Here is a 15,534-nt window from a genome sequence, read left to right as displayed (position 1 = left end):
CACAACAGATCTCACAAAGCCCATTTCAGCCTTTAACTCAGTTTTGACCAAATGCATAGTTACTGCACATTGGCTTTGTAGGGCAGTATTAGTAGTATATATGGGGCACATGTTGTTACATAAAAATGATTGATGGTGCCCTTTGACCTCAGGGAGGGGCTAACCTTTTGACCTCAGGGGAGGGGCTGACCTTTCGACTTGCGAGGGAGGGGTGACCTTTGACCGGACCACCCACGTCGTGAACCTTTGACCGGACCTCCCACGTCGTGAACTTTTGACCGGACCTCCCACGTTGTGAACTTTTGACCGGACCTCCCACGTCGTGAACTTTTGAACCGGGACCACCCACGTCGCACTGAACTTTTGAACCGACCGCCCACGTAGCATTGAACTTTTATCCCATCATAATTTATATAAGGTGGGGGCCCGATATGTATAATAAAAGCCAGGGAAATCAGAGTTACAACATTCACAAACATGGATAGGCCATGCAGCTCGTGCGATACTCCGGTGAGTGAATGGCAAATTGACTTGAATCATCTTGCTATGCCCCCGAAAAAACTTTAACTTTTAACATGCGCCATTTTGGAATGTGTGACATCATTATAAGCTGCCTCTCTACAAAATATTTCGATCAGGGGATGAATAGTTTCATTAAATAAAATTTTTTGGTAAACGGATCAAAGAAATTAAGTGTTCTTTCTTTTCTTTAAAAAGCCATACCGGTTTCTTAAGCTATATTTATGGTAAAAATAAAGTATAATTAAATAAAGTAAGACTAGAAAAGATGTTTAAAATTAATTTCCTCTAAAAAATCTTAGCACTAGGTATGGATTTGCCTGATTAAAAAACATTTTCAAAAGTATCAACAGAATAAAAAATGTTTCTCACAGCGGCAGATGAAATACAATCTACAAGAATAATGAACAATGAATTCTGTCAAGATTTACATTTTGGAGGATTTTCTCCAGAGAGTAAAAAACGATGTGTAATTTTTGAATGTCCTATTTTGTATAGATGGCCTGATTCCAACAATTCTCAAGACAAAAATTATGTTTTTTTTTTTTTTCAAATAAAGTGTTCAATACACTCTGTAATACTACTGGCACTTACCCAGATCATGATCATGAGCCACAAACCTCAGAGAAGCTTCCACTCCAGATCATAAATCGTTATGGCAGCGTCGGGTGATGGCCGGGATATTTTGTTTTTTAACTCGTAAAGCATGTCCAGTCCTCCTGCGATAGCAGGACAGTGTTTATACAAGGGGCCTGCATTAATGCAGCATGCATTGCTTTCATCACACTAATAAGTACAGCATAAGTAAAGACAAAAAGGCACATATTACAAAACATCACCTGTCTAAAACTTTAACTTTAGGTTATTAGTATATTAGTATAATCTCAAAAACACTCCTTAGCCAAAACACTAAAACTTTTAGTGCTTTTATATTTAATATAATATTTAATATTATTTGACAAATTACCCCACAAGACAATCAAATTAGATACATTAAATTAACACAAAATACAAAGTCTAACTTCATCACATGCATTGATGCACTCATTTCTCTGTCTCTGTTGTTCTCAGTTATCAGTTGTCGGCTATGTAAACTGTGTTTTTTTATAAAGTGTATTAAACTCACACTACTCTTTACCCAGAACAGGTACATGATTTCTTCAATGTAATAAGTAAACTTTTTATTGTAAAATAGTCAAATAAAAGAGTAAGACTAAAGACATCGGCTAACTGATGGTCCTTACATATGAAATACCGGCACAAGATCATCTAGGTATATTCTTAAAGCGACGTTGGTTTCGTTACACCATAATATAAGAAAAATAAATCAGTAAAGATTCACTTTGCTATCATTTCCAACTAATGTTGATTTATTGTGTTGTACGCAAAACATCTGAACTTCAGTCGTCTATTTGGGGGGCTGAGCATTAATTTACTTTCGAAAAATTCCAACATCTAGTTGATTTTGAAAGATTCCGACATCTAGTTGATGTTTAACCCTTACCTATACATGTTGCTTGGCTCACTGTTAACCCGGCATGCTTACCGTTATGTTTACCTTTAAATGACAGAGAATATAATAGCACTTACCCCATAAAAACAAAAAATGTCATCACAGAAAACAGTAACAAACCATCTGGTAAATCAAGTGTTGTAGAACAACGAGTGAAATCTATGTGTTAGTTCAGATTAAAAATACCTCGCTTTATTATATACAGCTCCACAAGACAAAACAAAGATCTCACGTAGTCCATCATGTTACACCGGCAGTTTGATTATTGTGACTTCCATGTCCTTTAGTGCGCTAGGGGCATTATGGGAAATGTAGTCATTTTCACAAGGCGAATCGAACGCTGTATATTATGTTAAAGGTGCATTGTGTTACTTTTAAAAAAGATCCTTGACAAAAATGCTAAATAATATACATATCTATATTATCAGTGGTGTATAAGGACCTTACATAATGAACTGAATTGTTTTTATTACCTAAGAACCAGCCATTTTCATCTCCATACACCGCGGGTCCACATATATGGAAGCCGCCGTGATATCTCTACAGTAGACCTAAACGTACAAACTGGTCTACAGACCACGTTTCATCCCTACGTTGTCTCAGACGATGAGTACATAGTGAGACATATTATTTACCATTTTATTTGTAGTTGTTGACACAATTTAATGTAAAGTGTAAGATCTTATTCATTTATAAAAAATAACAGCTTAAAGATAACTATCAGGACTGAAACTAAAAACCCTCGTATGATGATAGAGAAAATACTGGGAAAGACCTTTCCCACTGACACTTTAATATTCTATAGCTTCATAACTCACACCGCTGACTATGTGATGAGGGGCGTGTGAATTGCTGTGTTTAGAGGGGACGGGTCAGGATTTTAAGGTTTCAAATAAGAGCCTGAAACTTAGAGCTCTCACTACTCAGATACGACGCTCTTGCATGTTCGTTTAGCGGCAAATTTGAAGGCTACTTTCAGGAATTTTCCAGTAAATTGTTTAAAGCAAAGTTTTTAACACGGCATAGCTCAACTGTGTAGGATTCAAGGAGCTGCAGACGCTATTTTTGAGGACGCTGCAAGGACGACCGGAAGCTTAACAAAATCAGTGAGAGACTTGTGGACGTAGATTGTGTAAAGTTGTCTACGGCGCTGTGGATTCTTGAAAAGAGAGCACAAATGTCACTTGAACGTGATCACAAACACAAGATGCCGTACGTGTGCGGTCCTCCAGTTTTTAAAGAAATGGTTTCAGAACACTGCAGGAATGAGCTTGTTAATCTTTTGTGTGCGGTAATTTCTGCAAATTCTGATGTGTGCTTGCCGCAAAATTACTGCGAAACTGATGCCGAGCGTGTAACCAACCTCAAGAAAAAAACAGATGTCGTGAAAAGTCAGGACAGATCTTTTGATAAGATGGTTCAAGTGTCTGTTAACGCCGATGAACCGATCAATGTGTTCATCAAAAAAGCCCTAGATGCTATGTATGAATGTGATGATGAGGAGGAGTTTGACATTGCTAACATCCTCCTTATGTCTGCATATGTAATAGATGTATGTGTTGCCGTAGCGACAAAGAAGGATCAAATCAATTGTTGAAATTGCTGCTGACTTTCTGATCGACAAGGGTCTTGGCACATGCATACACTTTCTATTGTATCTAGACAACATCATAACCTTTGATGATGCTTGAAAACAATGCGAGTTCTTGGGACACCTCGTACAACTGAAAACACATTCGCTTTTTTCACAACCTAATTTTAAACATTTGAACATGGTCTCTCTATGAAACCTGTGCTTCAATAACTGAATCATCATTTCAAAACTTATCAGGACCACTTAAAGCACATTACAACATACATTCATTTATTTACCATTCGTAAAACATGCGTAGTTGCAACACTACCATTCAGTAAGACTTTACATTTCTAGACTGTGTTTTTTCTCAAAGGTTGCTTATATTTACAGACAACACACTACACCCAAGTGTATCTTAACAATGGCAAACAGGAATAACAACGTTTGCAAACAAGTGTAGTTAAGCACTTTGATTTTTGACATAATTCACAGAAAGCAACAGTGAATCATCAAAACGTTGCTAGTTTTTAAGTTTCCGAAAGTATAAATTTTTTACTTATCACACTGGTCCTCGCAAACAAACCAGGAACGTTATTCATCTGAACACTTTCACCAAACCTATGTCTTTTTAGCTGTAATTATTTAGACAATATTTTGTTTTCATAGTTTTGATCTGTTCATGTCAACTTTCTTCTGTATATCTTTCTCAGATTTCATAAAAAACATGCATTTACCTTTAAAACCTTCTTAATGCCATCAATGTATTTATTACTATCCGTTATTTGTTATACTGTATGTCATATTTTTGAGTTTACACCATTCATTTTTATAGAAAGTTTCAGAAACTCACATTTACATGGAATTATGATACTAATACTATTACTATTAATTTTACTTTTAATTGTCCCCAGGAGTGAGTGCTGGTTTAACAGTGGTAAACTGTTATCATGCCACAACCTGAAGGTTTATAAGCCAAACAAGAGCCCTTCAACACCTCACACACCATACTGATTTCGTTTAACTGTAAAATGATGTACAGACGAGTTCAAATTGTAAAAACAGTAGTAAGAAAACTAATAATGTTTAACTAGTACAATCGTCACTTATAGTTTTGTCATATGATGATGATATGATGTTTCATCTTTCAGGTGTTTGTTGAAGTATTTTGGCACAACTGTTTATTTTTTCAGGATTCAAGTGCACAACACATTGCGATTACTGTCTCAACTCGTTCTCTGATTTATCTAGAATATCTACAAAGTAACGATTGTTAAGATCTTCATGCACAGGGCTTACCCACAGAGTGTTTGCTCTGGTCTCATAAAAACAACCATTTACACTCAAAACCTATGGCTTCCCTGTCTTAATGTCATCAATTTAAAATTTTGTCTACATCATCACTAAAATGTTTCACTATAAGAGTGTGCAAACTGTTTTACTTTGGTCTAGATTTTTATAGAAAGCTTCAGAAAATGTCGGGGTGCTAACATTTACAAGAATGATGAAGCATTTTACCTTTAAATGGTCCAAAGAGTATGCGTTGGTGTACAAGTACTATCTTTGTTGCAACCATCAAGAATATTATGTTCGTAACAAGAATTATATCAAACATATGTTGCGCGTGTTCGAAACGATGATATTGCAGAGAAACTATTCAAAAGAGAACCAACTTTAACGTAAATTTAATATGGCCCCTTGATTTTAAAAAACAGCAAGCTGTACCCAGTGTTTCTAACAAACAGTTATAATCACTTCACAAGCCTAAATGTTTAGAAACAGAAATCTTTTTGAAGACCTCACACAATAGTGATTTCATCTATCTGGAAAACTTTAAAAAAATCTACGCACATGAGCTCAAATAGTAAAAACAGTTGCAAGATATACTATTAATGCTCAACTAGTACATTGTAAACTGTTAGTTTGTATAAATGACATGTCGCGTTTGTAGGGGTTGTTGACGCAAGTTGTTTATTCTAATCTTTAAACAATTGTGTATGACAAAAGTTGTTCTGACTTAACTGACATTAAAACTAGGTAGATACAACTTCAACACAATATTAATGTTTTTAATCTATTGGTACCGATTTTAAATGTGTCCAAACTATTTCAAACATTACTAAGTTGTAGATGTTTGCATCTTAATTTACAAGGTTTTTAACAAACAAACACACGTTCCTGTTTTGTCTTACTCTGTTTCATAGCATTGCAACTACATACTTAGGTACACCGCATTATGTTCAAAGGATAACTAAGTTAAAGCTAAACAATCTATGTAATTGATGAATTTACATATTCAAACATTACATTTTTCGGTAACACTTTATTTTACGACCCGCAAAGTACCGCGTAATTAAACCGAATTTACAGCGTACCTATTTGTAACAACAGGGTAGGTAACCTGTAGGTATAAGGGAATAATATTTTAAGTTTGGGGTAATAAGGGGGTAAGAATATGAAGACTTATAAATTATTTATACTCTAAGTATTTTATAACAACAGGGTACCTATTGTAATATTACGTGGTATGTATGACTTAGTCAAGTCTATGGGGAAATTATGTTTTATTTTTTTTTATTGTGAATTTTTCTTATTGACTACTGAATGTTGTATACAGTCAATGTCTACGAGCCACATCGGCAAATAAATATAACAGCATATCACTTTTATTTTAGTAGCCTATATTACTTGCTTTTAATAACAAAAGTCAAGCTGATTTAATGTGGTTATCTTTTTTTTAAGGTAAGTACAATACAAATAGCAACTTATTCCCTATTTACCAGGAAACTCCTACATTTGCGGACATATTTGAAGTGGTGCTTTGCAATTTATTTACTGTAAACACAAGTATTATAGCCAAATATAATTTATGAAATGGCAAACCAGAATGAAACAACAGCAGATATCAGCTCCCGCTAAAGCAAAAGACGACTACATGCGTAGGTTACTGCGCAGGTGTAGAGCGCGCGGTCGTCTGCAGGAGGTTTGCTGGAACGCGATCCTGAGGTGAAATTTCTTTAAGAGGTTTTAAAAACGTTCTACACTGTGGAGTACAGCTGCGAGTGATGTTAGCAGGATCCGCATGCTGGATAAGGTGACTGGTTTTGTTAATACATGACTCACGCATTTCAAACAATGTTTTTCAAGAAAGTTGCTAGCTAACGGTAGCCGGTTAGCTAGCACATAAGTAAGCCTAAAATGTATAAACGTAACTGGCTTAGAAAACTCTGTTTCTGTCAAGACACAGTGAAGAAACATTTACTGAAGGCTTTCATTTATGTTTTTTATATGTAATGCAGAACAGCATTTGTGAGACGACATCAACTCATCATGCGAGTGGACAAGAACATCAACAGAGGAAGCCAAGCTGCAAAAACAATGAAAAATTGTCATGACTTTTTATTTTAAATAAAAGTTATGTGATAATAAACATTAAGTGTTGGCTTAATTATAGTGTTTTAAAGATGTTTTGAAATAAGTTGTTTTAAAATAAAAATAACAATATTCTGTATGTTTATGGTATTTACCCTATAACAAGAGGTGAACAAAGCACCACTTCAGTTTACAGCCCGCAAATATGAGAGTTACCTGGTACATACACAGAACAAGCGGGGAATAAGCCCCACTTTAGTTTACAGCCCGCAAATATGTGAGTTACCTGGTACATACACCGAACAATCGGGGAATAAGCCCCACTTCAATTTACAGCTCGCAAATATAAGAGTTACCTGGTAACTCCTGTATACATATACAGATCAAAGAGGTACAAGTTGCTATTATTTTTATTGTGTGTTATATTTTATTTGCCGACGTGGCTTGTAGACATCAACTGTAGGCTATACAAAACACTTCATCGGGTAAGTAGCAAATATGAAAAAAAAACATATTACACATAGACCATATTACCCATAGACGTAAGTCATACATACCATGTAATATTACAATAGGTACCCTGTAGTTATGAAATACTTAGAGAATAATTTTCCATATATTCTTACCCCTTTATTACCCCAAACTTAAAATATTATTCCCTTATAACTACAAGTACGTACTGTAGAGGTACTCTGTTGTTACAAATAGGTACGCTGTAAATTCGTTTTAATTACGCGGTACTTTGCGGGTCGTAAAATAAAGTGTTACCCATTTTTCCTATATTTACTGTTTCACGGAGAATGTTTTAGTAAGTAAATCTAAAACACACTTCACTGTGTTGCTGTGTTCCCTTAATCGTCTAGCAACAATTTTCAAGAGATTACCAACATGTATGATGTGCTAACTGTCAGGGGATCTGAGATGTACTTTATTATTTTCTGAAGTAATTAAAAAGTTAACTATCTAACACTTACTGCACAATAACTTAAGCGATAAAGAGTTTGGCAAATGTTACATAACCTATAGAAACGAAACAAACTGAATTACAAAGTCACTGACATAAAGTTTACACTTACAAAAGTAAAACAAATCAGTGACTTTGTAATTCAGTTTGTTTCGTTTCTATAGGTTATGTAACATTTGCCAAACTCTACAGTTTTTCAGTTAAACGAAATCAGTATGGTGTGAGGTGTTGAAGGGCTCTTGTTTGGCTTATAAACCTTCAGGTTGTGGCATGATAACAGTTTACCGGTGTTAAACCAGCACTCACTCCAGAGGCGCACCTTGTCAACAGGCAAGGCAGGCAACTGCTTGGAGCCCCGAGCCACTAGAGGGCCCCCGAGTTTGTTTCTCGGATGGCCAGCTACACCCGGTAGATGAACAACATGACCATAGATATGTATATAAAGGCTAGATGGCTCGTCCGCGCTGATGGCCAATTGAGTGGAACGTCCGCATTTTGGCGGCCATCTTAGGACAGGGCGCTCGCTCACTCGTAGCATTGAGTTTTAATGATGCAGGTACTTTTAAATGACCATAACTTGCTTAATTTTTTACCAATTTTCAAACGGATTGGTTTGTTATAAACGTCAAAGATGTACCTATGACACTGAATACGTATACTAAAAATAAATAAAAAAATCATGAAACATGTTAAAGCATCCAGAATTATAGCCACGTTAATAACGTTTGTAAAAAACCAAACCGTTTGTAAATCCGTCAAGAATTCAGCAAGTTACGAGCATTTTAGTTGGCGTATGTCACTCACCTTCCGTCCACAGCAGCAGGGAGCAGCACTATGGCAGCACTGACCTAAGATGGCCGCCAAGTGACGACACAGCTGACTCCGCCTTGAGCCATCTAGCCTTTATATACATATCTATGAACATGACTGCATATCAAAATTCCGATTGGATGGAATGTTGATTGACATTGGCTTAGCCCAGTCAAAATCCAACCCAGGTGGATAACTTGCCAGTTTTGAAAATGAACGTAGCGAATGGGTGACGTTGTATCGTTCAGTCGTAATGTCGCAGTTGATCCGTATGGATCACAACCCACGGTTTGGCTCGCATGTGATTGCCAGATTAATACGCAAATTTAAATAGGAAAAGTTCATCATTTGCACGTGTTTCAAAGGCTTGCAAATGATAACACTCAAGTGATTTAAAACAATTTAACCGCATATAAAAGGCGCTAAAGTGAGCAGCCCTCTGTACCCACATATGGTTTAATGTGCCCGGTCCAGCTCCAGTCAGGCACGTGCCCAAGTGTAAATCTTCTGGTGTAAATCTCAAGTTTAAATTTTAACAGTTAACTAGTGCAATCCTTTACAAAGACAATCGCGGCAAAAACGGATCTATATGCTATGTAGTTACCCAATTTACGCTTGTAAAAGCGACGAAGCAGTCGCAATGACGCGTGCACGCACGTATTCATGTCCGCGCGCGTCTTTGCGTTCATTCGCGCACAACCCCATTCAAAAGACGCCACGCGAGTGAGTTAGCTTATGAAAACATGACGAGACTAAAGGAAGTTTCTAAATAACAATGCTAATTTTATTTTGACTCGATCATTATTGGCTTCTGTAGATATACATCAGAAATGTTTTGTGCAAAGCAGGGAAAGGGAAGCAGAAAGGAGAAATGATGAGTTCATTAAGGGAGGTAAGACAAATTACATCCCCACCCTGTCAGGTCTCAAACATTATCAAACAAATATCAGGAAAACCTTTTGTCAAGTCTGTAGAATTGCATTGTTGCTGAGAAAATCAACAGATGTATGTGTTATACTGTTCTGTATTTTCAGATATGAAATTAATATTTAGTTTACTAATATTTAACTCTAGGACACTAACTTACATAACAGTTAGCAGTAACTATGACTGAGATTATTTAGTAGCAGTCATAAAATGACTTTCTTAAAATATTCTTGTAAAAATAAGTCATTAATCATTGCTATCATTGTATAATGTAGAAAATATTTCTCTGCTGTCATTATTTCCAAACATGTTATGCCATTTATGCATCCAAACATGTTAATAATGTTAGGTATGATGAGGATTATATGTATCTTTCACAGTAACTATTGCACTGTAGAATAGTGGCAAAGGATATTGTATAGAAGTATTGCACACTTCTTGTACACAGGGAATTTTCAGCTTGGGGCCCCCATAGACCCTAGAATCGCCTCTGACTCACTCCTGGGGACAATTAAAAGTAAAATTAATAGTAATAGTATTAGTATCATAATTCCATGTAAATGTGAGTTTCTGAAACTTTCTATAAAAATGAATGGTGTAAACTCAAAAAATATGACATACAGTATAACAAATAACGGATAGTAATAAATACATTGATGGCATTAAGAAGGTTTTAAAGGTAAATGCATGTTTTTGATGAAATCTGAGAAAGATATACAGAAGAAAGTTGACATGAACAGATCAAAACTATGAAAACAAAAGATTGTCTAAATAAATACAGCTAAAAACAGCAAAGACATAGGTTTGGTGAAAGTGTTCAGATGAATAACGTTCCTGGTTTGTTTGCGAGGACCAGTGTGATAAGTAAAAAATTTATACTTTCGGAAACTTAAAAACTAGCAACGTTTTGATGATTCACTGTTGCTTTCTGTGAATTATGTCAAAAATCAAAGTGCTTAACTACACTTGTTTGCAAACGTTGTTATTCCTGTTTGCCATTGTTAAGATACACTTGGGTGTAGTGTGTTGTCTGTAAATATAAGCAACCTTTGAGAAAAAACACAGTCTAGAAATGTAAAGTCTTACTTAATGGTAGTGTTGCAACTACGCATGTTTTACGAATGGTAAATAAATGAATGTATGTTGTAATGTGCTTAAAATGGTCCTGATAAGTTTTGAAATGATGATTCAGTTATTGAAGCACAGGTTTCATAAAGTTATAAAGGTTATGCAAAGTAACTGACGTGTCTATGTAAAAATTGGAAAGAAGGTGAAGAAAAAATAAAAGACCATGTTCAAATATTTAAAATTAGGTTGTGAAAAAAGTGAAGGTGTCCCAAGAACTCGCATTGTTTTCAAGCATCATCAAAGGTTATGATGTTGTCTAGATACAATAGAAAGTGTATGCATGTGCCAAGACCCTTGTCGATCAGAAAGTCAGCAGCAATTTCAACAATTGATTTGATCCTTCTTTGTCGCTACGGCAACACATACATCTATTACATATGCAGACATAAGGAGGATGTTAGCAATGTCAAACTCCTCCTCATCATCACATTCATACATAGCATCTAGGGCTTTTTTGATGAACACATTGATCAGTTCATCGGCGTTAACAGACACTTGAACCATCTTATCAAAAGATCTGTCCTGACTTTTCACGACATCTGTTTTTTTCTTGAGGTTGGTTACACGCTCGGCATCAGTTTCGCAGTAATTTTGCGGCAAGCACACATCAGAATTTGCAGAAATTACCGCACACAAAAGATTAACAAGCTCATTCCTGCAGTGTTCTGAAAGCATTTCTTTAAAAACTGGAGGACCGCACACGTACGGCATCTTGTGTTTGTGATCACGTTCAAGTGACATTTGTGCTCTCTTTTCAAGAATCCAGCGTCGTAGACAACTTTACACAATGTTCGTCCACAAGTCTCTCCCTGATTTTGTTAAGCTTCCGGTCGTCCTTGCAGCATCCTCAAAAATAGCGTCTGCAGCTCCTTGAATCCTAAACTGTTGAGCTATGCCGTGTTAAAAACTTTGCTTTAAACAATTTACTGGAGAATTCCTGAAAGTAGCCTTCAAATATGCTGCTATACGAACATGCAAGAGCATCGTATCTGAGTAGTGAGAGCTCCAAGTTTCCGGCTCTGATTTGAAACCTAAAAATCCTGACCCGTCCCCTCTAAACACAGCAATTCACACGCCCCTCATCACATAGTCAGCGGTGTGAGTTATGAAGCTATAGAATATTAAAGTGTCAGTAAGAAAGGTCTTTCATGGTAAAACACATTTTTCTTTATTTTCTCTATTATCCTCTTCGCTCTACACACCCGTAGGAAAAGGATTTCTTGCTTCTTATGTGGAACTCTTCAATTTTTCTTAACTTGTAAAACACATTAAATAAAATCAGTTTCATGATGTACACAGCTAATACGCTGGTTTTTAGTTTCAGTCCTAATAGTTATCTTTAAGATGTTATTTTTTATAAATTAATAAGATCTTAGACTTTACATTAAATTGTGTCAACAACAACTAATAAAATGACAAATAATATGTCTCATGATGTACTCTCTCTCCCAGTGCGATGGCTTAGATCGTAATGCATCCTGGAAACGTGGTGGTGTGTGTAGAGTTTAGTGGTTTCTAGTGGTGAGATTGTAAATTGCAAAAGAATTCAATTTTAAAACGCATATGATAGCTATCGCAGGATAGACATGTCATCGTCTGAGACAACGTAGGGGTGAAGCATGCTCTGTAGAGCAGTTTGTACGATTAGGGCTACTGTATATGACGGTGACTTCCATGAAAATGGCTCGTTCTTAGGTAATAAAAACAATTCAGTTCATTATGTAAGGTCCTTATACACCACTGATAATATAGATATGTATATTATTTAGCATTTTTGTTAAGGATCCTTTTAAAAGTAACACAGTGCACCTTTAACATATACAGCGTTCGATTCGCCTTGTGAAAATGACTACATTTCCCATAATGCCGCTAGTGCACTAAAGGACACGGAAGTTACGATAATCAAACTGCCGGTGTAACATGATGGACTACGTGAGATCTTTGTTTTGCCTTGTGGAGCTGTATATAATAAAGCAAGGTATTTTTAATCTGAACTAACACATAGATTTCACTCGTTGTTCTGCAACACACGATTTACCAGATTGTTTGTTACTGATTTCTGTGATGACATTTTTTGTTTTTATGGGGTAAGTGCTATTATATTCTCTGTCATTTAAAGGTAAACATAACGGTAAGCATGCCGGGTTTACAGTGAACCAAGCAACATGTATAGGTAAGGGTTAAACATCAACTAGATGTCGGAATCTTTCAAAATCAACTAGATGTCGAAATCTTTAAAAAGTAAATTAATGCTCAGTTCCCCGAAAAGCTGACTGAAGTTCAGATGTTTTGCGTACAACACAATAAATCAACATTAGTTGGAAATGATAGCAAAGTGAATCTTTACTGATTTATTTTTCTTAAATTATGGTGTAACGAAACCAACGTCGCTTTAAGAATATACCTAGATGATTTTGTGCGGGTATTTCATATGTAAGGATCATCAGTTACCCTATGTCTTTAGTCTTACTCTTTTATTTGACTATTTTACAATAAAAAGTTTACTTTATAAATTGAAGAAATCATGTACCTCGCTTTGTCACCACGAAAGTAGTACATGTTATTCTGGGTAAAGAGTAGTGTGAGTTTAATAGACTTTAAATTTAAATGTGTAAGTAGTTTGATTTTTAACTTCTGTCTTATAGACAATACTAACTGAGAACAGCAGAGACAGAGGCATGAGGGGATCAAAGCACATAATGAAGTAAGATTGTGTATGTTGTGTTCATTGAATGCATCTAATTGGTTTGTCTTGTATGGGGTAATTTGTCAAATATTATTAAATATTATATTAAATACAAAAGCACTAAAAGTTTTAGTGTTTTGGCTAAGGAGTGTGAGCATGTCTCAGGTACTTGTATTTCAGGTGCAATAATAAATACTAGACGAAAATGTGTTTTTGAGATTAAAATAAATGTAATTAATAAGTGCTTTATTCTTTAAGTTGATGAGTTCTTTCTGAAAGTCTGAAAACTATACTAAACCTAATATACTAATAACCTAAAGTTAAAAGTCTCAGTTTTTAGACAGGTGATGTTTTGTAATATGTGTCTTTTTCTCTTTACTTATGCTGTACTTATTAGTATGATGAAAGCAACGCAATCTGCATTAATGCAGGCCCCTTGTATAAACACAGTCCTGCTATCGCAGGAGGACTGGACATGCTTTACGAGTTAAAAAACAAAATATCCCGGCCATCACCCGACGCTGCCATAACGATTTACGATTCAGAGTGGAAGCATCTCTCAGGAATGCAACTTTAAGGACTACGATCTGTGTAAGTGGCAGAAGACCATATCTTTGTATAGCGTATTCATCTGTCAATATGGAACGTGACTTGGCCAATCTAATTAATGATTGGAAGAACGCTTATCGACCACCGCTACTGTAAAATATGCATGTATGTCCATTTAAACTCAATTTTGGTCAAATGTGGATTATATCATTACACTGTCAGGAATATGGTTACATGTAAAGATGTCGTACCAAGTATGACAACGCAACATTCAACTGCTTTTGATATACAGTGTTTTTTTCACTTCCTGAAAAGTAACCGTTTTGGACATACGTGAGTTTCAACAGGCAGCGACGATATGAGTTTGTGCTGTTTGTAAATATTATGTATATTTAAAGGAGCATTTCACCCGTAGAAACATTAATCTTTATTAAAAGTGTGTCATATTTGTAGTCGAAATGTAACATACATTTAGAATTTGGTGCCTATTTGACCGAGAAAAGGGGTGTTTGTAGTATCACTCCCTTAACAAAGACATTGCACTTCCTTCTTTCAATGATGCAAAATGATGATTTTTACATCATTGAAAGAAGGAAGTGCAACACTGAAGTCTGTATTTCTCCTGTCTCAGTGACAACTGAGAAAATTATGCATGATCATTCAAAAACATGACTGGGATTCTAACTATACAAAGCTAAATGCAAATGGGTGAAGTGTCCCTTTAACCACACACACACACACACACACACACACACACACACACACATATATACATATATATACACATATAAATGTTTCTTAAATACATACATGAATGTGTGTGTATTTATATATACATAATAATTACACACAGCACAAGCTCATATGTTATGCAAAAAATTACTTTTATTTTGTATGAGATTAATCTAGATTCATCTATGCCCAACCCTAATTAATATACATTTAATATATAAAAAGCATTTACTTAAGTAATGTTGGAGTATATTTTAATTACACTTGTAGTTGTAGTATACTTCCTAGTTCCTTAACCCACAATAGTGAACTAGCAACTGGGAAGCGAATCCTGCCTGGGCGGAGCCAGGAAGCGCTGCGGAGCCAATCCTAGAAGAGATAACCACTGGGTGGCGCTGGAGCCAGTAGGTCTATAAATAAAATCTCTAAATATAACATACTAGAGAGACGCAGAGCAAGCTCTGCTAAGGGAAAACGCTAAAAATACACGCTCCACGGAAAATACACGCATAGGGAACCTCAAGGGGGTGCTATACGGGGGCCTAGCCAAAGTGAGAGTGCCGATGCTCCGCAATATCAGCCCTTAAGGCAGTGGAGGAGATCAAAAACAGTTTTTGTGACGTTTTTGCTCTAAAGGCCTTCCATAGTGGTGCAAATGTGCAGCACCAAAACAGAGGCTGCAAGCCAACACACGAGCCGACCTTCGGTGTTCTTACTGGTTTGAGGTGTCGCCCAACCAGCAGCTCTACAGATGTCTGTTA

At 36.0% G+C, this 15,534-nt stretch overlaps 1 long non-coding RNA gene across 1 annotated transcript; it reads left to right on the top strand.

Moving 5' to 3' along the window:
• Positions 1–24: 24 nt before the first annotated feature.
• On the top strand, positions 25–15,245 carry LOC141280736 (uncharacterized). Its single transcript, XR_012335067.1, has 3 exons — positions 25–510; positions 13,452–13,510; positions 13,957–15,245. It is a non-coding gene; the product is annotated as an uncharacterized lncRNA (long non-coding RNA).
• Positions 15,246–15,534: the final 289 nt, after the last annotated feature.

The sequence above is a fragment of the Paramisgurnus dabryanus genome, chromosome 14, assembly GCF_030506205.2.
Source record: "Paramisgurnus dabryanus chromosome 14, PD_genome_1.1, whole genome shotgun sequence".
NCBI lineage: Eukaryota > Metazoa > Chordata > Actinopteri > Cypriniformes > Cobitidae > Paramisgurnus > Paramisgurnus dabryanus.
Note: the sequence above shows the minus strand (reverse complement) of the source record. Positions and strands in the feature narration are given on the sequence as shown.